General features: G+C 40.2%; 1 protein-coding gene across 1 annotated transcript in view; it reads left to right on the forward strand.

Annotated features, from left to right (window-relative positions):
• Positions 1-328: 328 nt before the first annotated feature.
• Vsnl1 (visinin like 1) overlaps positions 329-24,022 on the forward strand; it is a 124,014-nt gene continuing 100,320 nt past the window's right edge. Inside the window, exon 1 of the mRNA XM_008824184.2 lies at positions 329-684. The gene's annotated coding sequence lies outside the window, so the exon portion shown is untranslated. The remainder of the gene's footprint in view (positions 685-24,022) is intronic.

Genomic DNA, 24,022 nt, shown 5'->3' on the forward strand with positions numbered 1-24,022 from the left:
CCGAGGTTTCTGCAGCTCTCTCCTTCACCTTACAGTCTGACACCGGCTAGCCAAGGCGGGTCTAGGACAGAGCGGCGGGAAAAGCATCTCCACGTGTTCTGCCACCTCTAGCCCGGGCCTTCAGCCACCTGGTTCCGGAACCTCGGTGTTCACCATCGTCTGCCCTCCCTCGCGCCTGTCCAGGTGCGGGAGGCCAAAGCTAGGACTTCTTTTCCCAATCTCCTTTCCAGTGTTTGCAAAAATCTGGAGCCTCGGAATCCACCCGCGGAAACTCCGAGCTCTCCATCTGAGCATGCGCCATCGCCAAGCTGCTTTTGGTCCCAGCTCTCCCGCCTGGGCTGCAGAGCTGCGGGAGGGGGAAAAAGAGGAACGGGAGGCGGGGGAGCCTGCGAGGCGGAGGCTCGTGCGCCTGCGCATCCAGCTTCAGGGACCCTAGGTTTTCTATGGGATTCCCAATCTGCAGCAGAGATTCACCCGAGCGTGTTGCCGCGGCGGCTGGGCTTGCAAGGCGCGATCCAAGCGAGATTTAAGCAGCCGGAGCTCCTAGAAAAAGAGAGCGAGAGAGAACCACTCACAGACGGTTTAACTGTTTGCCCGAATTAAATATATATACATATATATATTCTTAAAAGAACTGTTGAGTTTTATCATTTTCGTTAAGTGACCGTGCGCAGCGCTATAACTGTAAGTGGAAAATACAATCTTTGTTGCATTTCTTTTGCATGTGTAGTTCAGCAGATTGTCAGGAAAATGCTTCGGCTATTGTCACATATTTTGCTTTGCATAGATGCGTCTGAATGCATGGTGACCACTGCCTTGGTTCATGCTTGGAATGTGCTGCTGGTTCATGGGGGACCTTTTGGGATAATGGGTGGAGGAAGGAGGAGTGTTTATGTGCGGCGTGTTCGGGGACTGTCAGCTAGATTTATTAAGATAGGTGAAACTGGAGTGTTTTTTTTTTTTTAAGTTTAAGACTATAAATAGGTGGATTTCCTTAGACAGATTTAAGTAGCTAATTAACAGATCGTGAACTTTCCCGTTTGCTGATAAAACTATTGAGCAGTCAAGTAGTAACCTGTCAGGCGTGGGGTTAGTGCACCATTTTTTTCACCGTGGAGGAGCACAAAGGTGTTTGCTAAGTAAAACTGAGCAAACGAGATTGGTGTGGGCATCATGGTTGCTAAGCGGGATGTTGGTGTTTAAAACCCAAGGAGTTAGGCGCACCGTAAGTGTATTTCTTAGCACTTAGGCATGATAATTTTTTGGTTTTGATTTTTGTCATAATGGTGAATGGTTAAGAAAGGGAAAGCTTTTGGACCGCACAGTAGATTTTGAACTGAGCCAAAAGAGACTGAATGGGCACCCTCAGACCCTAACTAGTTACCTGCCTCTGCATTCCGCATTCGCCTTCCGGAATGCAGAGATGAGAATCTGCAGCCCCAGGCGTGTTACATTTGGTAGTGTTGCTTTAAAGGGGAAAAGGTCGTCTTGTGTTTAGAGTTAAAATGGGTTGTTTCTTGCCCGGCAAGTGGAAGAAGGGTCTTTGCAAGGTCAAACTCTGTGCGTGGAAAACAGATACTGAAGAACGCCCTCCAGGGTCTGGGAATGTTATGGGGAGAGGGCAAAGAGGCGGGGATACTCTTGACAGACAAGAAGAGAGGAAAAGCTCAGCTCTGCCGGATCGGTGCCCTGTGAGATACCAGAGTGGGAATCCATTTTTCTGGAGTTGCCCTCCTGTCTATATTTTGGAGATGAAAATGAGCTGGAAATGCTGGTGGGTGTGGAAAATACAAAGTGTACACTGTCTGTGTGCAACTTCCCGTTTGAACGCAAGAGAAGTCATGGAGTTTTATTTCTACATAATTTTTTTTTCTTAATTTAAAAGAATTTCAGGCTGAGACAAATTAACAATGAACTTGTACAAACACATTTTACCTCAACTGTCATTTAAACTGCCTCCATTTATGGGAAGGGGTTCCTGCATCACTGCAGACCTTGCTCATGAGTGCAGTCTCATCGAGCCTTGAGAGCTCAATAACCCTAGAAAATGCTGCATTGAAGCAGACTGGCAGGATGGCACCAGGCAGGCACAAGACCAGCAGGGCCCGTGAGTACTGGCTTCCCACCGAAAAGTGGATCCAACCTCTGGGATGGAATGGAATAACATTTCCTTTGATGATGGAGGAATAATTTAGTCATCTTTTGGCCTTTTGGTTGGTCCAGCTATTTCCAGTCCCTCGAAGGAATGTGTAATTTGTTTAAATGAATAAAATCTAGGATCAAAATGGAAATCCGAAGTATACGTCATACTGACTTCTCTGCTCCTTCCTCACTTACTCCAGAGCAGAAAGACCAATCATTTGTCACATTTGAGCCATACTCCTTGCCAACATTGAGAGCTGGCATCAGTTCAATGAATGGTGTATGTGAAGCTCTGCATTGATAAATGGATGGTGGAAGAAAGGGATGGAGGGGGATCAGGTATTAGAGCTCATTGATGCTGGGTCTGATTCCCTGACTCCTAAGTTGACAGTTACAGAGGATCAAATCTGGCAGAGACCTATGCAGCATCTAGTCATAGGAGGAAACCGAGGCCCAGAGCCATGCAGCTAGAGAAAATCAATTAACTTCCAGTGTATGAAACAACCAAAAAGTAATGTTGAGTGCAAATATTCCGTTCTCTGCAGCGTTCAGCATTCTCAGCAACACTGCTGCAGTCTTCAGGTAAATGCCTGCTCCTCTGGCATACTGTGAGATGTTGTAGGGGAAGGGGAAGGGGGCCTTTTTACATCCTTTTTCTTCTTTCCTCCATTTTTCTTGTTCTCTCTCTCTCTCTCTCTCTCTCTCTCTTTCTCTTTCCCCTCACCTCTAATCAACCCACCTCACTGGATTTCTAGTCCGCTCTCCCTGGTGGCCTCTGCATCTCAGTCAATTTATTTGGAATTTATTTGGGATGCTTGACTTTCAGAGGAGCACTGGAAAACCAGGGGCAGGGGTAGCTCCTGCATGAGACCAGCTTGAGGCTGATGTCCGTCTCTCCAGGCTTTATTCCCAGAATCCTCAGAGGCTCCAGACTTAAGAGCTACTGCAGGTGTCATCTCCAGCCCTCCGCCAGTCTAGCCTCTTCCCAAACTGCTGCAGGTGCAGGGAGACTTAGTGGAGCAAAGAAGCTGCAGGGTAAACACACAGTGGGCTCTGCCAGCTCCCCTGACTCCTCAAAGGCAAAAGCCAAGTCAGAGATGTGGGAGTCTGGCAGAGTGAAATCCTGCAGTGAGGAGGCATGGAGAAGCAGAAAGACTGAATGGGAGAATGCTTGATGGGGCCAACCTGAAATGTGGTGGAGTAGAGGAGAGTAGTAAGGCTTCTTAACCCCTTCAGAGTTTGTATGCACACACACAGCTTTTCTTATAGGCCATACTTTTCCTCTTGCTCAGCTTTCTTCTAACCTAATTGCCTCCTCTTCATCCCCTATTTGTCTCTTCGTTTTTTAAAGATTTATTTTTATTACTTTTAATTGTATGTATATATGTATGTATATCTCCATGTGAGTATGTGCACATGAATGCAGTGCCTATGGAGACCAGAGGTCTTGGATCCCATTGGAGCTGGAATTAGAGTTAGAGGCAGTTGGGAGGTGCCCGATGTGAATGTGAGGAACTGAACCCTGGTCTTCTGAGAAAGCAGTACTTGCTTGTAACCACTGAGCCATCTCTTTGTCCCCTTTCACATTTTTTTCTCCGTGTCTCCCTCATCTTCTCTTTTTATAAAATTTTCCAGAGTGCCTACACAGTACAGTTTCATGCCTATTAAAGATAATCTGGGCCCTCCTGTTCCTTCTCCAAAAATATAATCTAGCAGACACTCAGAAAGACAACTACAACCAGCACAAATGTCCCCTGTAGTGAATGCCATCAATGCTCAGCCCCCAAATGATGAAGCAGAGGTGTGGAGGTGTGCCAGGTGGAGGCAGGCCAGAGGAGGGCCTAGTTGGCAACTTTCTCATTCACAAAAGAAGCTAAACAGTCCTGGAGGTTGTTGAAGCTGAGGAAGCAAGGTGGTGACTTTCTCAGCATAGTCACCAATTAACAATGTAATATAACCAGTCCCTCCCTGGTAAATCTTTCCCAGACAGGGTTGTACTGTCTTGGATATGTTCTGTTCCTTTAAAAAATGCACCTGGTTAATTAGATAATATCTGGTCTTAATATTTCACACCAGGCTGTTCTGAACACAGTAGCCTCTGTGGATACCCAGAGACTTACAGTTGCTAAAGGCCCTGCTTTGACTGAACCACATTCTATATTCTATGTGTATTCACGAACCACATTCTATAATGGATAATATGATCAGGAATGTATAGACTGCCTGTGTAGGAGCTTCTGTATAGAATAGCATGGTTAGGAGGATTGTGCTCGGTAAGCTTCAGGTTCCTTATAGTTGGGTTGCATACAGATATGGATTCTGAATATTTTAGAGGAGCTGCTCAAGGAGTTTCACAGAGTGCAGACTATCAGTACCAAACATGATTTCTGATTGCTAAGGAAAATATATATAAATGTCATTCCAAAAGATTATCTTTATACCAAGTGATTTCTATGCACCTCAAATTTGTGATCATCTAAGGATGTAAGATGATTGCCTTTATAGAAGGGGATCACATTGACAGGGGCTGAGGAGATAGTTCAGTTGGTAAAGTGCTTTCCATGCAAGCATGAGGACCTGAGTTTAATCCCCAGAACCCAAATATAAATCAGGGTATGACAGTACATGCTTATAATCCCAGCACTGGGGTGGCAGAGACAGGCAGATTCTTGGGACTCACTGGCCAACTATCCTGGCCTAATCAGGGAGTTCCAGGTCATAGTGAGTGATACTGTCTCAAAAAAACAACAACAACAACCAAAAAAAAAAAAAAGGTAAACTCCTGAAGAAAGATACCTGAGGTTGATTTATGGCATCCTCACCCATAAGCACACACAGATTCATTCGTACACGCACACGCATGCACCCACAAACTTACACACAAAGAATGGATCACATTCAACTAATTCAAAGTTGAAATAAACATTCTTATCTCAGTAGTAGACATAAATATTAATTTTCCTAAAATATCTTAAGGTACGTAGATAAAGAATGATTGCTATTTCTATCTCCCAGTGGTTAAATTGCATAATTAATACAATATATGGACTTAATAGTATCTATGTAAGTTATCTAGTCCATCTTCCTAACTCATAAAAAATATAGACAGTGTTTAAGGGAAACTATGACCTTGAAGACATTATGTGCATTATAAAATTGCAGATTTCAATGAGCCTTTTAGTGTTTCCACAATATCTGCATATCTTTCATAATAGAAATTCCAATAGTTTTCAACTAAATACTTGCATGTAGCTTTCAATTATAATAAGTAAATCATATTTTCTAAGATACTATGTAATTAACTTGATTTTGAATATCTTTTTGGGAGCTGGGGAGCTCAGTCAGTAAATAAACTGCCTGCCACACAAGCATGAGGGCCTGAGTTTAGATCCTTGGCACCCACATAAAAGCCAGTTACAATGGTGCACATCTGTAACATTAGCACTGGTAGGGGAGGAAACAGACAGATCTCTGGAAGTGGCTGGCCAGCCAACCTAGTCAATCAATGGATTCTAGGCTCAGTGAGAGACCCTGTCTCAAAAAGTATGACGGAGAGTAACAGAGGAAGATATCCAGTGTCAAACCATGGCTTCAACATATGCACGTCTGTGTGGGCACATCCACTCTCATGCATATATATATACACACACACACGCACACACACACACAGACACAAGCACACACACAAGCACACACAAACACACAAATATACAAACACACTACATGCACAAAATTTAAAATATATCATTTTCATTAAAAAATGCTGAAGAATATTTTATAGTTTACTTTTTAAAATATTTTATTTATTACTTTTATTTTATGTGTATGTATGTATTGCCTACATGTAAGTAAGTGCACCCATGCCACGCAGTGCTCACGGAGGACAGAAGAGACTGTCGGATCTGCTGGAACTGGAGTTACAGACAGTTTTTAAAATATATCATTTTCATTAAAAAATGCTGAAGAATATTTTATAGTTTACTTTTTAAAATATTTTATTTATTACTTTTATTTTATGTGTATGTATGTATTGTAGCCATCTCTCCAGCCCCTTATAGTTTACTCCATTAAGAGCAGAATGCCTTTTAATCCACTCTTTTATTTCTTTTTTAAAGATTTTGTAATTTTTTATTGTTTTTATTTTATTTGTATGAGTGTATTGCCTGCATATGTGTAAGTGCACCTGTATCATGCAAAACCTGAAGAGGTCAGAAGATGGCATCGGATTCCTCCTAGAACTGGAGTTATGGATGGTTGTTAGCCACCATGTAGATTCTGGGAACCAAATGTGGGTCCTCTACAAGAGCAGCCAGTGCTCTTAACCACTGAGCCATCTCTCCAGCACCCTGAAGATTTATTTTTATTTTGTGTATATTAGTATTTTGCCTATATATATGTAAGTGCACTATGTGTGCGGTGCCCAGAGAAGCCAGAAAAAATTATTGGATCCCCTGGAATTGGAGTTACAGATGGTTGTTAGCCATCATGTGGGTGCTGGGAACCAAACTCAGGTCCTCTACAACAGCAGCAATAATTATAAATAAATGAAGTGCTCTTAACTGATGAGCCAGCTTTCTTTTTATTTCTTAATAAGTAGAAAGATGAATTTTTGGCCTATATGCAAGAATTGATATTGGTAAGTCAAAGATGAAATATAAATTTAGTCTGTGACAGCTATGCACTATATTTATTTAGATCATTGTCTTTGGAGCTAGGGGATTCTTTTAACATGTTCCCACTGTGAAGGAATCACTAAACTGCATTTCTCATATACAGTTTGTTTCTAAAGATGACTTTGCTCTCTTAAGGGAACCAGAACAGTTTGAGTTGCTCCAAGTTTGATTCATTGAGAATTTTACCAGGTGAAGGGTCTTAGGGATGCTTTAGAAGCTACTTAATGAATGAAAAGGAAATGGAATACCAAATTACTGAAGAAACCTCAAAGAGATTTGACACTTTAATAATGAGGTGCTGTGAATACATTAAAGAGATGCTTTATACTCTTACCAGCTAACTTAAGGGATACTAATCAAATAATTTTCATGAGCCTTATACTTTTTCTGGATTTCTCCATTGCCTTGCTTTGAGGAGTCCTAACACAGATGACTTGATATGTAACCACAAATTGCTAACTTTTGTTTAAAAAAATGACTGGTATTTCCAATAACTTGTATTACTTCTGAGTGAGCATTCTATACAGTTTTGTTCCAAATTAAGTTAAGGTCTGGAGTGCTCTCATTCAACAAGTGGTCCTCAATCTCAATATGGATAATACCATAATTGCTGATCTTTTAATACAAAGTAGGTCTCTTTTAATTAAAAATATTTCATTTTTTAAGTATTACTCATAAAATGCAGTGCTAACACATCAGCAGAATGTACTGGCAATTATCATAGATCCACAGACTAGATCTTGTTTCTCTCAGTTATTGCCCATAGGGATATTTTTCTAAAATAGAAACACGTCACTTTAAATACATGATTCCTTCCTTTCTTTAGTGTTTGTTTACTATCTCTTAGACTCTGAAAGACTAGGAACTTTGGAAGAGCCATGTATAAATAGATATATTTTTTGTCACATTGAATGTGCTTTGTCATCATATTGAATGTGCTTTGAAGCCTAGATAAACTTTTGTAAGGCAAATAACTAGATCCTAATATTTCTGTTTTTTATATTTTAGAATGCTTTTTTTAAAAAATTGATGGTTTCTTATAAACAGTAAGCTTGGCTGGATGTGGTGGTACATGCCTTTAATCCCAGCACTTTGGAAGCAGAGGCAGACAGATCTCTGTGAGTTCCAGGCCAGCATTGTCTATATAGCCAATTCCAGAACAGCCAGAGCTGCATAGTGAGACCCTGTCTCAAAAAACAAAACAAAACAAAACAGCAAAAACAACAAATAAACAAACAATAAGCAGGATGCTCTAGGATTCTCTGGTGTTTGTATTTTGCATTGATTATATTAATCTGTTAGTGTCTTTGTTTTTTATTTCTTGAAATGCAATATTTAAATTTTGAGTGAATGTCCAATTGGAAACATATTACACATTATGAAAAGTGTTGAAATGCTTATCAATATTACATTTTATTTTTACAGTATCAGTTAGTGTTGTATACATCTGTCTTTTCAGTAGCAACTTCTTTTGGTGGACTCGTTGTATCAGAGATTATAATCATGAAAATCTGTCATTTATACTCATTCCAGGAGTCCAAATGTTCCTATAATTTTTACATAAAGTGTTTGGTTTTTGCTTTCTTGTGTCCATAGGAAAATTTATGAAAAGTTAGAATGTAAAATAAATTTAATTTCCAGATATAAAATTATTAGTTTTTTTTAATGATTATAAAGGAATTCTTTTCTCTAGATGAAATGAAAGCCATCTTTTTAATCTTCCATCAGTTTAACTTGTGTTGGGAAAAAGCATCAAGATTTTAGTTGCCTTAAAGAAAATTATGGTAACAAGAATAATCAAGAATTTTCAGATGGGCTTAGTAGCCCAGGCCTGTAATCCCCAAAACTCAGGAATTAAAGGAAGAAAGACTGCAAGCTTAAAGCATGTGTGGGGGCTACAGAAAGGGCTCAGTTAGTAAAGTGCTTCTTGCACAAGCATGAAGACCTGAGTTCTACCCCAGCACCCATGTAAAAAGCCAAGCATGATGCCTGAAATCCTAGCTCTGGGGAGGCAGAGACAGCAGGATCCCTGGGGCTTGTAGGATAGCCAGTTTAACAGAATTGATGAACTCTGGGTTCAGTGAGAAGCCTTGTCTCACAGAAAATAAGGTTGAGGGAAACTGAGAAAGATACCTGATATCAACCTCTGGTTAAACACATACACACACAGAGCATGCACACATGCACACACACGCACACATGCACACACACACACACATACATGTACACACATGCCTGCTATAGATATAGACAGAATTCAAGGCCACTCTGAGGAACTTAGTAAGACCCTACCTCAAAATAAAAAGTATACCATGGATATAGTTCAGTGGTAGAGCATGAGGTAGGTCCTGAATTCAATCTCTAGTACAGGAAAAAAATAAAAAGAATCTTCAGCCATATACATTTAGGTAAAATTTTGTAGATCAACATTTTATTAATTTATTACCTTCCATAAGTTGCCTAATCCCTCAGCCTCATTTTCTATAGTAATTCAACAACATTCTTTAATAGAAAATAAACTGTGTGTAAAAAAAATATAACTCCTCATAATTGAAAATGTACAATAAATGATTGATATCCTTATCATCCTTTTCATCAGGAATCAGTATTGGTTTGGTCACTGAGTTGTCACGCTAGTTAGTTACTATAGAACAGCATTAAACAAGATAGTGTCCTAATCCTCAAGAAACATACCTAATGGAGAAGACAGGCGCAACTCAGTAAATCAAGAGAAATACAGAAATGTCATGGACCAGGAATGGTGGCATACACTGTAATCCCAGCATGTGGGGGACAGAGGCAGGAGAATCGATAGCTCAAGGCCAGCTCAGCTACATAGGGAGTTCAAGGACAGCCCAGGCTACAGGACACCCTATCTCAAAAGGAAAGGAGAAACAAAATAAAAACATGATGTAGATGCTTAGAAGAGAGAATTTCAGGAAGAAACAAATACCTGCACTGAGACACCAAACTCCCAATTTGTCTTATTCCTCTTTAGAAGCAAAGCTTTTATTTTCCCATCATCACCCCAGCATACAGTACCTGCATGCAACTGGGAACACTGGACCATGAAACTGGAAGGGCAGCTTTAAGTTTGTTTCCTTATTGAATACATTTGGAGCTGATCTATGGATTATTGTTCAGTGTAGGTAAATAACAGGGCCCTTTTCCTGTCCAACCACTCTATAGCTGACCACTGAACTTCAATAAACGCACAAGAGCTCTGACTCTTAAAAGGTTAAATGTTATACTATAATGCTTCTATCCTTTAAAACCTTCCAAAACACATGTTCTACACTCCCTTATTACTCCAACTCACGCTGTGAGTAATCTTTCAGTGTGGGTCTGTGGGAGGAGTCTTTAAGGATTAGTCTTTCATTCTTTTCTCCCAGAGCTTTAACGATAAAGAAAATATACCTCCCAACCACTCTTTCCTACTAAACCAAAACCTTGTTTCCATTCTCTGCACAGACACGTACACACACACACACACACACACACACACACACACACACACACAAAATATGATCTCACTATCTTTAATGGTTCTAAGAATTTTTTAGCTATTTTTCCTCCTGCTTTTTCTTGCTCCATTTATTGGGGATTTAAGATCATTTCTAATCTATAGATATAAGGAGCATTCTTTTCTCCCTTGGAAGACTACAAGTGCTAGTGCCAAATTCTGAGGCTCTCATATATAATAAGAGGAGTCCTGGATTCCTCTCCCTGCAGACTTCCTCCTTGTCTTTCCCTCCTGCCCGCCTTCTCAGCCTACATTTCACCATTTCACTCACTCCAACATGAGAAGTATTCCGCTGCATTTTTCTGTTTAATTGTCCCAATAAGCTGGTAGTTGAATAATAACTAATACTCACGTATCCCAAGTAGAAGGTGAATGTTGTCTAAGAAAAGTTGTGTGAGGCGAATCAGTGGCCAGGCTTAGAGGTATGTTTCTGCATCTAGTTGAAAAAGTCCTTTCATTGACTCAAGACGTACTTCCTACTCAAGGTTCCAAGACTTCAGGTGACTAACATTCAACTGATCACCGGTCTTCTCTCACTCCAGTGATCTGATGGTGCGTTTCATAAATGGTATCAAAAGACATCTGTCAAAGCTTAGTTGTCTTTTCATCTTTATCTTCTCTTTCCTTCACGTTTGCTTCCAAGGTCTCTCTCACACCTGTGAGACATTGCAGGAAGCACCATGCCTGCACCTCTTGACCCAAACCTGTCAGTGCCACTTGCATCTGTTTTGTCATTCAAGTAAATGTCCATCAAATAACATCAAATAAATTGCAGAAATGATGCATTGCATGCATGTACAGACATGCATTGCAGAAGATGTGCAATCAGGATTAACCTCCAACAGTCTTCAGTTGCTGTGGGTTGTAGAAGTGTACTCTAATGCATGTAGGCCAAGAACAAAGAGCAGCCCAGGTGAGGGGGAGACATACACATACTACAGGTAGGCCGATGCACAAATACTCATACACACCCAGTACCAACAATGCACTGTAATAGATTGTCTTCTAACTTTTTAGCATTTCCCATTTTATTGGCACTCACAGCATTAAGAAGGCATCTGTTCAAAGTTCTTTATTCTAAAGTACACAGTAGGAAGTGATGAGAAGTTGGTGGTAAAGACACATTGGACTCCATCTCTTTGAAGATAACTTTCCAAAACTGTGATAGTAACCTTTTCCTCAAAGAGCTCTGTGGAAACATTTTTTGAAAAGGTAGTGTTTACTGCATCCCACCCTTAGATACTTCCGGTTTGCATTTCCATATAAATACTAAATTTGAATGGCCCTGTGGTAAAACCCTGTATCTGTTCAGCTTTGCTTACTTTTATATTCCCAAAGCAGTTTGCACAGGGAACTTATATTAGAATGTACTTATTAGCATTGTGTTATATTTCTCAAGAATTCAGTTAGGAAAACTACTTTTAGAAAAAGAAAAAAGGGTGAACTACAGAATGGGAAGTACATAGAGTCAGGACTAATTAGACATGCGTTTCAGATCTCACAGCTGTACTCTGGGTATCATGAGGTGCAGTCCTGGGAAAGTGATTTTGCTTCTCTAAGTTTTAATTTCTTCGTGTGAAATATGACCCACCTGTCTAGTTAGGAGTTCCAGGAAGACTGAGGTATTTGGGAACATACTTTGAATTATTGGACCAAATGAAGAGAAAGAATTTATTATCTCTTAGCTTTAGGATTTTAGTTGAACCTTGGTGTTTTTGTAAAGGTAACTCAAGAATTAAGATATTAACCTTGTGAAAAATTTTACATGGAGATTATATCCGCTAAAAATGTGTCTCTCTGTCCCCTCCTCACCTCAACCCTAGGTCCTGGAATATGATAAATGTCTGGTAACTTCCACCAGGCCTTCTCAGTTAAATCAAAAAATTGCCTTTAAATAATCTGGAGAGGAAACTCTTAATATATTGGCAGTTTGGGATACGTCTATGTTGCCTGTATGTACCTTGGCATTTATCATATGGGTGTAGAATGTGAGCCCATAATCATTTCTTAGTGGAACAAGTCTGTCTCTACTTCCAGAGAGACCTTTGGGAAGAAAGGGGACCACAGCGAGGCCTGTGGGCTGGCTTTAGCAGGGATGCTTTGGAAATATGATTTTCATCTCACTGGAGGTAAGAGGCCTGTGAAGATAACTGGGCTTTCTGCTCTGGGAATCAGCATGATTATATAAACCTAGATCATGCAAGGACAGCAGAAGTTTTAGGAGGAACAAACGGCCCACAGATGCTTGTGTCTGCAGGGAATCAGTCTTGGACAGGCTTTGGAGTCTCCTCATGTGGGCCACCTGGTTCTCTGTGGGGACCATGGCAGGCACTGCTCCTACGCTGCCTACGGCTCTGATAATCAAAATCCGAGCCTTCTCTAAGAATCCTTGTCTAGTCATCCTATCCAAAAGTGTCTCTGTCCACCCTTGGCACATCAGAACACATAATGATCACCGTGTTCACACTCAGTCTCCCATAAAACTGGAAGATACTAGAGAAAAGAAATCATGTCTGATTATCTGGATCCCTTAGGGAGGGGTGCCACTGGAGGCCAGCAGAATAGGGGTAGATAGAAAGTTAAGTGTGCATTTCCTATCAGTCAATTGTGTGTCAGTCCTCAACCATCGCAGAATAGTGTGAAACACCATGGACCTCTGACTCACAGACTATTAATGTCCAGGAGACAGTGGCACCATCAAGTAATATCTTGCTTGTTCCTATGTAGCCAGCTTCCCTCACACCTTGTCTGGTAGCCTGAGGGCGAATAATAGACAAGGGAAGAAAACAAGACCCATTACTGTCTCTTCTTCATGGCTACATCAAAACTGAGCTGAGAACCAATGTAGTGGCAGTAGCAGTCTGGAGGCAAAGACAGGTTTTTATACTCAAAGACCCATGAGTTTAAAGCCAGCCAGGGCTACATAGAGAGTTCCAGGTCAGCCAGGGTTACATAGTGAGACTCTGTCTCAGAAAACCAAAAACAAAGAAATAAAATTGTTCTGAGAAAAAGAAACTAAACTAGATACAGGGTACAAATATATACAAAGGAGATTGAGGTTTTTAATTTCTAGAAACAATCATGTTTCTGATGTCCAAAAGTGACCTGAAAAAATATAGATCAGGGCCAATGAGACAGCTCAGTGGGCAAAAGCCCTTGCTACCGAGCCTGTGGACCTGAGTTTAGTCCCAGGAGCCCACATGATGGAAGGAGATTTGTTTCTCTGTCATCTGCATGAATGCTATGATTGAGCATGCTTGCTAATTAATTAATTAACATAGTCAACAATATTTAAGAAAAATAGAGAGAGATCAGTCCAAGACAATATCCTGGAATAGGAAAGGGAGACATGATAGAACATTTTTGAAGCAATGATAAGAAAATAAAACTATATAGCCAACCCATTCAATAAACTCGTTTTGGTTTTAAGGAATAATTCAAAAATGGCATATGATTCTTAAAATATGAGACTTTGGCCTTGGCCTTGGCCTCAACCAGAATTGCTGACATGGCGATTAGAAAGAACGTGATGTAAACTGGGAAGGGGAAAGCAACAGAGGAAAGTGACCTGGATTGAAGTCGCCAAGAACATTGGAAAAACTAGGAAAGTTGACTATCTTCCAAAGACATATTGGTAAAAGACCACATGTGGGGAGGGTTTATATTATTTGTCTGTGTCTGTAATGCACGATTGAACTCATATGACTACTGGGCCAAGTTTTGAGAGCAAGCACCTGAAATCAGAAGTCATTTGTACCTTGTAATAACAGCTATTTTATAAAGAACTTAACATATGGAAGGAAATCTACCAGACTTACACACATGATTTCCTTTATTTCACATTACAGGTCTGTAAGGTAAGTTTTGTAAAGTAAACTTCATTCTATGTGGTCTCAGTAAGGAAAGAAAGTTGCCCAAGGTCACACAGCTGCTCAGTGATAAAAGTCTTATTTAAACCTAAGATCCTCTCTCTGCCAATCTACAGTCAAGCTCCAAAGACCTTTAAAATGTTTATGTATTTTAAAGTATACACAGTTGTAGAGAATGAGATAAGGGGTCTCCATGTGCCCTTTAACTGACTGGAAGAGTCATTACTGAGGCTACTTTAACTTGTATCCCTGTCCATCCCCTCCAATGGATTCGTTTTGACACATTGAGACAATAAATAACTTCATATACAATTATTTAAGTATGTACCTATATGGACCCTTTAAAATCTATCAACAACACTACTAACATAGTGAAGAAAAAATACTTAATATCAAATGTCCAGTTAGTGTTTAAATTTTAAGATGGCTAATCTTCATTGTTCAGTTGACTGGATTTAGAATCACCTAAGAGACATGTCAGTGAGGGTGGTTCAGAGAAGTTTAACCAAGTAGAGAAGTCCTACAGTGAATGTAGACAGCACCATACCCTAAACCAGGATACTCAGACTGAATCTAAAGAAGATAAGGACCAGAAAATCCTGATGAGCACCAGCATGCACCTCTCTGCGTTTCCTGCTCTGCTGCAAGGGAATCAGCTTCTTCACAGTCCTAACTCCATGCCTTCCTTCCACGATAGACAGACTGTTCCTTCAAACAGGGAGGCAAAATAAACCCTTCATTAAATTGTTATTATCAAGTATTTCATCACAGGAATGAGAAAAGTAACTAATACAAATCTCATAAATATCTGGATGGTTTATTTGAGTCAGATTCCAAATAAAGCCTCCACATCCCAGGTAGTAAATAGTCAGCAGCCTATTTTATACAGAATAGAATTGCTTCTCACTAGAAATACGGTGTGGAGGAGAACGATGTGGCTTTATAATCAGGCCCAGTCACTCTGAAAAGCTGTACAAACTTCAGGAAACAAAAATTATGCCCTGAAATTAATGGCAAGGACTATCACAATCTATTTGAAAGTGCTTAGAACAGCCTCTGGCGTGTATAAGGTCTTCAGTGCATGTTGGTTTCCTTTCCTAAAAAGAAGAAAAAGGGAAAAAAAATGTCAGAATAGGCCAAGAAGCTTGAAGAAACTTCTTGGAGTGCTTTGGCTACTGATCCCTGGAGAACATTCCCATTTTATTTCTGGATGGGGAGCTGACCACAATTGTGCCAAAATGGCTAATGACTAATGGCTCTGAGTCTTCCTAACTACATGTTTCTAGCTCTGCATCATTTTCCATGCAAAAATAAGGAAGCCTGTGACTTTAAAATTGTCTCAAAGTTGTAGCTGGGTGTGGTGGCGCACGCACTCCTTTAATCCCAGCACTCTGGAGGCAGAGGCAGGCGGATCTCTGTGAGTTCAAGGCCAACCTGGTTTACATAGTGAGTTCCAGGGCAGCTGGGGTTACAGGGAGACCCTGTCTCAAAAAAGAACAACAACAAAAAAAAATTGTCTCAAAGTCTGAAAATTATAACATTTAAAATGTTTGACTTCATGGTAATTAAATATATAAAATTAGCATGCTATCATATAATATGGTCACAAGTTACAATTATGTCTCAGAGGTAACTTATAGGAAAATAAACAAATCGAGCCCATCTGATTCAGGTCTGAGTTGGCTTTCATTTTATAAATTTGGGCAAATCCAAATTCCTTGAAGTTTCAGTTTTGGCTTTTTTTAAAAATGTGTATAAGTATTTTGTTTGTGAGTGATGTTTATAAAGGCCAGAAGAGGGCATCACATTCCCTGAAACAGTTCCAGATGGTTGTTATCTGCCATGTGGATGCTAGGAATGGAACCAGGTCCTCTGCAAGAGCATCCAGTGCTTTTAACCGCTGAGCCATCTCTCCAGTCCCAAAGTCTCAGTTTCTTAGGGTGTAAAATAGTTTTAAATGAGAAAATATTAATAATCTAAAGATCAGACATCGGTAGGGAAAAGAAGAAAATTTGAATATATGTTAAAACCAAGTTTTAACTGACTCAATCAATGTTTTTATGGCCTTATACAAAATAATTTAGTCCCCCTGAGCAACAGTCTTCTCACTTATTAATTGTAAATTATAAACTATCTCACAGGACTATTGTGAAGATAGAGATAATATGAATTATATGCTTGGCAGAAGCCTAACCTTTCATGATATTGGATAATGGTTATTATAAAATAGATAATTTTCAATAAAAAATAGTATTGGCAGTTCATAAGTTTTTATTACATTTATTTACTCATCCATTCATTCATTTATTGGGGGACATACACATGCCATGGTGCACACATGGTGTTCATAGGACCCTTTGGGAGAGTCAGGTCTCTCCCAGGGATCAAAGGTCATGTCCTCAGCCTTGGCAGTAGGCACTCCTACCCACTAAGTCAATCTCACTAGTCATAAATATTTTATTTAAATCAAGAAGTTAAAGAAATATAGGGCTAGAGAGATGGCTTAGTGGTTGAGAACACTTGCTGCTCTTGCAACAGGCAAGAGTTTGGCTCCCAGAGCCCACATTGGGCAGATCACAACCAACTATAATTCCAGCTCCAGGGAATCTGACCTACGACCCTATTCTGGCATCCATGTGCACACATGTGCACGTACATACACAAAGATAAACACAGACACATATCAATACAAATAGAAACAAAAGAAGTTATGTGACTTGTAATCGAGAAGTAAGGGACTGAGCATTAACTAAAAGGTCATCTTTTGCTTTGGGCTCATCTTAAACACTTTGAGAAGTTAATGGATATTTCACATGCAACATGGGGATTTGTATTGGGCACATTGTATTTACAAGGGTGCATAGCACAATGACAGCACACTGAAATTTTTAGATTGATTTTATTATAATATTTTACTAATTCTTTGAGAATTTTACACATGCATGCAATAAAGTTTGCTCATATTTACTCTCCATTCCCACTTTTAACTCCTCCCAAATCCACTCCCTACTTCCCACGCCCTCCCAACTTCCTTTTTTTGATATAACCTAGCAAATCCAATTTGTGCTGCCCATAAACTCATGGGTGTGGAACTATCCACTGGAACAGTCAACCGACCTAGAAAAACACCCTTAAGGAAAGTTAACTCTCCCTCCTCCAGAAGCCATCAAGTGTCAATGGCTACTCAGCTAGAGGTGGGAGATCATAAAGCCTTTCCATTCCTTGCTGGAATGTTGACTGACTTGATCTTGTGCAGGTCCTGTACAGACAACCACAGTTGCTGTGACTTCATGAGTGCAATGGTCCTGTCATGTCCAGAGACACTGTTTAGCTCCAGTCCTTCCCCATCTCTGGCTCTTACAATCTTTCTGCCCCCTCTTCCATGATGACCCCTGAGCGTTGAGGAAGGAGGTTTTACATAGGCATCCCATTTGTGGCTAAACACTCCACAGACACTTAGTCTCTGCCCTTTGATGAGTTGTGAGTTTTTGTGATAACCACTCTTCACTGCACAAAGAAACTCTTCTGATGAGGTCTAAGAGCTGCACTAATCTATCAGCAGAGAAATATGAATTTAGAAGGGTGGTTTATAAGATGTTCATTTAGCAAAATAATTATAATAGTTTCGCCCCCCCGGGGCCTATGAGTTTCCTAGCTATAGGTTCCTGGCCAGATTTACAGTACCAGGCATGCATTTCTTCCTGTGAAGCAGGCCTTAAGCCCAGTGAGAAAGCAGTTGGTCATCCCTACAACATTAATACCACTATTGCACCAGGGCCTATCTTGTCACATCACTCATTAGATTTATTTCACTTTTAATTATATGTATATGTGGTAGATGGGTATGTGCATATGTGTGTAGGTGTCCACAGAGGCCAGAAAAGGGCATCAGATCCCCTGGAGCTGTACTTACAGGCAGGCAATTGTGATTCACCCAACCTGGATGCTGGGATTCAAATTCAAGAGCAGTACATGCTGTTAACTGCTAAACCATCTTACTGGCCCCATTGTACTGCTAATGCCTGTTTAATTCTGAAACAGAATGTGAGCAGGTAATCCACCTTACATGAGAACAGTTGTTAAATTCCACTTGGAGATTTGGGCAAGAAGTGCTTGTACTTCTATGATAGGTCTCTGATGTTGCCTTTATCTTTGAATGGAAATTCAAGATGAGCTTTGTTTGAGACTTGCTTTGCAGCAGGAAATCAGAAAGAGAACCAAGTCCAGGCTGAGATTCCAGCCTGATTTACGCAAGTTTGTGGTACACTTTGCCTTTCCTGTCACCACTGACACTATCTCCACCACCATCATCTCCATCTTCATTGTTCCTGGTGCCTGTTGTCACATACTATCTGTGACTTACAGACAGTAGACCCAGGCTGTTTTACTCTTTGGATCACACAGAAATTTACATCTACAGGGTCCCTGGGGAACATGTTCAAATGATTTAAGGCAGATTTTACTCATTTATATTTTAACTTAAATAAATTTCCAGTTTTTTAAAGTAAGCTTTGTGTTTTGTTTTGTTTTGTTTTGTTTTAAAGTGGAGTGTGGAGGGACTAAGGGGAAAGCTTGCCAGACACAGTTCATTTGCTCAAAGTTTGTTGCATCTCATGCCAACACCAAGCCCCACTTTGATGATCCCATGAGGCTCTTAGCTGATGGGAACTTTTCTCACTCATATAGCAAGCATCTTCTGTTTCTACTGCATGCCAGGAATTGAGTTGAACTCTAGACATACAAAGATACTCAAGATAAACCTATGAGACAGACATGCCTATAAATTCAAGGAGATTGGGGACAGAGAAATCAGCAGTTCTGGACCTGGTATTAAATGAGTATTAAAATGGTAATATTTTGTCCAAAGAGAATACGGATTCAACCTAGTTTCTTTCCCTTTGAAAACATAGTATCAATAGGGTATAGTGGCATATGCCTGTAATCCCAGCACTTGATGAGCTGAAATAGGAGGACAGCTGTGAGTCCTAGGCAAGACTAGGCTGTACAGAGAGTTCAAGAACTACATAGTAAGACCCTCTCTATAAATAAGCAAGCAAATAAACAGAATTAAACACATTTTGATTTTTAAGTAGCTCCAGGTCAACGAGTTTGAAAGCCTAAAGAAAAAACTGTTCCTAACTTGTTCTATTTCAATATTTTTCCTATTTACTTACTTATACATTTGTTTATTTATTTGAGATAGGATCTTACTCTGTTGCCCTTATACTAGTCCAGAATCTCACAATCCTGCTTTAACCTCTGTAGTGTTGGGATTATAGACATGTGCCACCATAGCTTGTATTTATGGGTAGTTTCAGACAATCTTTGCACCAAATGCAGGCAGTGTTCCTGTGCCAGTGAAATTTGGCTTTTATGATCTCCTGTTTTTACATCAGTTATTATAAGAAACATGTTTATTAAATTTAATAACCATTTATGGCTACAATCAAATAAAAGGAAGCAAATTATAAAATATTGTCAGTTTATCACTTCACAAATCAATTAGGCATTAAAAGTAATTGAGTGCCAGATTTCACAGGAGAAGGCACATTCTATGGACTCACAAAGACATGAATTCAAACCCAAGTGTCACCATTCATCAAATTCTCAGCTTCTACTTGAATTCTTACTTGCCTGTAAAATGGAAAGATTAAGCCTATCTTGCATCACCCTTGTAAATATCAGGTGAAGTTTTGCATGTGGTAAACCTACCAGAGTTGGAGGAGGAATATAGAGAATCAGAGAGTTATGATTGTTTACAGTGATGTGTGAATGCAAAGGCCCCCAGGTCCTTCCAGGACTGACATACAAACAAAACTCGAGACTAAACTTGTCAGCAGTGTGCTCACTAAGAGCCTCATTCAGTGTTTGGCACACTATAAACGCAATATATATACACCGAGTAGATGAATCATAAGATGCCAAATGGTCCGGAATGTTTGTCTGAAAGACGGAACAAAATGGTGGGAATTTCTAGACAAACAGAGAAGATGTTTCAGGGGGAAGGAAGGTGTGTACTTGCTGTGTTTGTCACCGGAGCTTTTTGCCCTTCTCACCAGTGACTTCATCTTAGGGTACTCAGGCATTCCGAAACACTCACAGCTAATCCCTCAAAAGGGGAGGAAGAGGGGAAGAAGCTTTTGTGAAGTACATCATGCTCGTACACATTTATTTGCACATGATGTCTCTGCCAAGGACCCTATCAGTTGTGTTGAATACATATTACCTCACTCATTTTTCACAACAACCCAGTGAAATGTCTATTATCCCTTCTCTAGACGAAGAGATTGATATTTACAGGAATCAAGCTATCTGATCTAAGTCCTGAGTTTGTAAACAATGGTTTTAAAACCCAAATCAGAGCAGCTCACTTTTGACTCACTTTGCCTTGATTTCTTTTGTGTTCACTATGTAGCATCTGTATGAGGAACTAGCCCCCTGATTCACCAATTCATTTCTTTCAACAAATATTTATTGAACATTTATCATTTGCCTATACTAGTCTTTATAGAAATTAGATTGGTAGAAAATATAAAATAGCCATAAATGACATCCAATTATAATTAAGATTAGGTGTCATGGAAGAAAATACATAACGTAAGAAAATGTAACAGGGAGACCTATTTGTGGGCAGCTGAAGTAAGAGATTCCAGATTCCTGGGAAATCCGCTGAGATTTGGGTTTCCATCTCCACCCCCCTGAGACTGTCTAACACTTGTTTACTGTCTCCAGGCCTTAAGAAGAGGATCTTGACTGCATTTCTCTCTAAGAGAATCGTGGGTCTTCTTTTCAGGATTTAGCATCTCCTACTTTATTCCTCACAAAGCCCTGGTGACAGACTGCAGAGCCTTTGATGTTGGTCAGTCTATAAGGGACTCTCAGTCTCTGATGTGAAATTCTCCCAGATGGCTTCCAGATAAAGAAATGTGCTCATCCCAACCCCCACCTTACCCCTAGCCCAGCTCTCAATTGGTGTAGACCTGTGGGTTGCTAAATATAGCCAAGCACTTCTGCAATTCCTTGCAGGAAGCACGGAGTCCTGAAGCAGAGGAGAATGCCAGGGCACAGGGGATGCAAACTTCCCCACCGTGAGGGATGGTGCACAATGCCTTGCCATTTAAAGAGATGTCATGAGCAGGCATTAGCTGAACAATGGAGAAAGGGAGCAGGGATACTGTCATCCAAAGGGGAGCAATAACAGCACTCCTGAGGTAGAAGCAGGAGGATGTCTGTGAGATGGAGGCCAGCCTGTTCTACATAGCGAGTTCCAGGCCAGCTGGGGCTACACAACAGCCCTGTCTCAAAAAAGGCACACACAAATAAGTATCTCCAAGGGACTGGCAAGATGGCTCAGCAGGTAAAGGCACCTGCTGCCATGCCTAGTGATCTGAATTTGGTCTCTGGGATCCATGTGATAGACTGAAGGTGCCCTCTGACTTCTACATGCATGCCATGGCATATGCAACACACACAAACACACAAATAATAAACAAACAAATGTAATTTTAAGAAATAAGTATGTTATGTTATATATTTGATGGCATAAAGACTATGAACTCACATTATGCAAAGGATGGAAGGAACAGAAATTCACAATGTATTTCAGCAGCTGTAAAAGACAAGTGTCTGTATAAGTGTCTGGACCATAATGCCTAACTCATCATTGAGACTGATTAAAACATGTAAGACAGAATTGGATACAAAATACTACAAGAAGAAAAGACTATGTACAAGGAAAGCTTGGAATTTAGAGAGAAAATTTGTTTCCTGTAGTTTTCTAAATTGCCTCTTTGGGTCTCAAATTTTCTTCACTTAAAATGCTGATAGTTCATCTGGCTCAACAGTTCAAAACAAACACCAATTAAGTTCCTCTTATGACCCAAGCCCCATGCTAGGGAAAATCAGAAACACAAAGACAGACTCCCTCCTGGGTTTTATAACAAGGAATGCACAGTGAACAGATGACTAAAAAGCCTACAAAGAGAGAGAGAAGATTGGGATCCTTTGGGCATGCATGATAAAGAGAATACCTAGGCCTAGAGAACCCAGGAAAGAGACAAAGGAAAGCAGATGCTCAAATCCTAAGCAGAAGTGGGAGTCAGCTGGTGAGGGGGGACGCTGGCAGGGTGCTCCCTGCAGAGGGCAGAGTGTGTGCTGGCTTAACAGTGAAACAGATGAGCTTCAAAACAAGAGACTGAAAAATAAGGGAACAAGAAGTCAGAGCCCACACGGAGGAACATGAGATCAATGTGAACACCTTTTTGCTGTATTCTGAGGACAGTGAGAAGCTATTGAACAATTTTTGGTTTTAGATTTTTATATTTAATTTTATTTTTATATGTATGTTTACCTGACTGTATGTAAGTATATCATGTGCAATGCCCATGGGTCCCCTGGAACTGGAATTATAGATGGTTGCTAGCCACCATTGGATGCTAGGAACTGAACCTGGGTCCTCTGCAAGAGCAGCCAGTGCTCTTAAGTGCTGAGCCATCTCTCCAGCCCTTTGACCATTTTAGAAGAAAGCAATTTGATGAGACTTGACATTTTCAAAAGCCCTTCTTGAGAATGATTTATAGAAGTGAATGGTAACGGACTGATGTGAGAAGGTAGAGCTGCCAAGGTGGCAACTCCAAGGTGATAGCTTGGCCTAAAGTGGTCTAGCACAGACTTGGAGAAATGTGCAAATCTCAGCGCTCTTTAGAAGACAGATGTTAGTGGCATGGCTGTATTTGTGGGGAGGAGAGGGAATGACGATTATATTCATGAGCATTTGGATAGATGGTGGTATAACTTCAGAAGAGAATCCTTGCCAAGTATCTCTTTCTGAATCTTAATACATTCCAGATGATAACTCAGAAAAGACACTCTTTTTACTAATGGGGTCTCATCAGAATACAAAGTGGCTTATGTAGAGCTCTCTCACTCAGCCAGCAGAGTCAGCGATATACCCCAGCCTGATCCTCGAGGTACTGTTCGATTCTGCTGAAGTTCAGTTCAAACCTATTGAGGTTTCCTCTAGTCTACAAATCAGAGCAAGTACTCCCAATCTTTCTAGCATTCATAATACTTCTTTGAATTCTTTGTGATGTCAACTTTTCGGGCTTTCAACGTTAGTGGTTGATTAAACGAATACATACAGGCATAGCTGCACAAATTCTTCAACATTTATAGTTGATTTGTGTTTTAGCAAGGCATAGTGGATTACATCTGTAATCCCAGCATTCAGGAGGCTAAAGCAGGAGGATCTGCATGAATTCAAAGGCAGCATGAATTATATAGTGAGATCCTGTCTCCAAAAATTGCCATTTTCATAATGGCAATAACACTGATCTAAGCTTCAAAAACTATGCAATAATGTAAAAGGCACACTGTTCTGTTTTCAGAGGCTCAGTATCCCCATGGATTTACAGATCCTTGGCAATAAAATTTAGTGGATTGATTCCCGACCTACAGACTTTACCCCAACAGTCCAAAGATCAAATTGTATTCTTCAGGTGCCTGTAAACACTTTTCTTTGAAATAAGAACAAAGCTAATGTTAAGATTACTGTATTCCTTAGAAGTCAAAGCAATAAACGTTTGTTTCTGATGATGGCATTTAGATGGGCAATGAGCGTATGTAAGCAGGTGTCCTTTCTACTCCTGCATATGTTTAGCCCTACACTTAGAATCAAGATTCTATCCTAGATGAGTATGTTTATTGAATTGAAGTAGTTTCATCTGCCTCTCTGTATCATTCTGCAAAGAGGACTTCATTTTAGGAATAACCATCAGAACTAGACCTGCAGAGCCACTGGGAGCAAGTAGAACTCT

Source organism: Nannospalax galili, unplaced genomic scaffold, assembly GCF_000622305.1.
Source record: "Nannospalax galili isolate Female #2095 unplaced genomic scaffold, S.galili_v1.0 scaffold69, whole genome shotgun sequence".
Classification (NCBI taxonomy): domain Eukaryota; kingdom Metazoa; phylum Chordata; class Mammalia; order Rodentia; family Spalacidae; genus Nannospalax; species Nannospalax galili.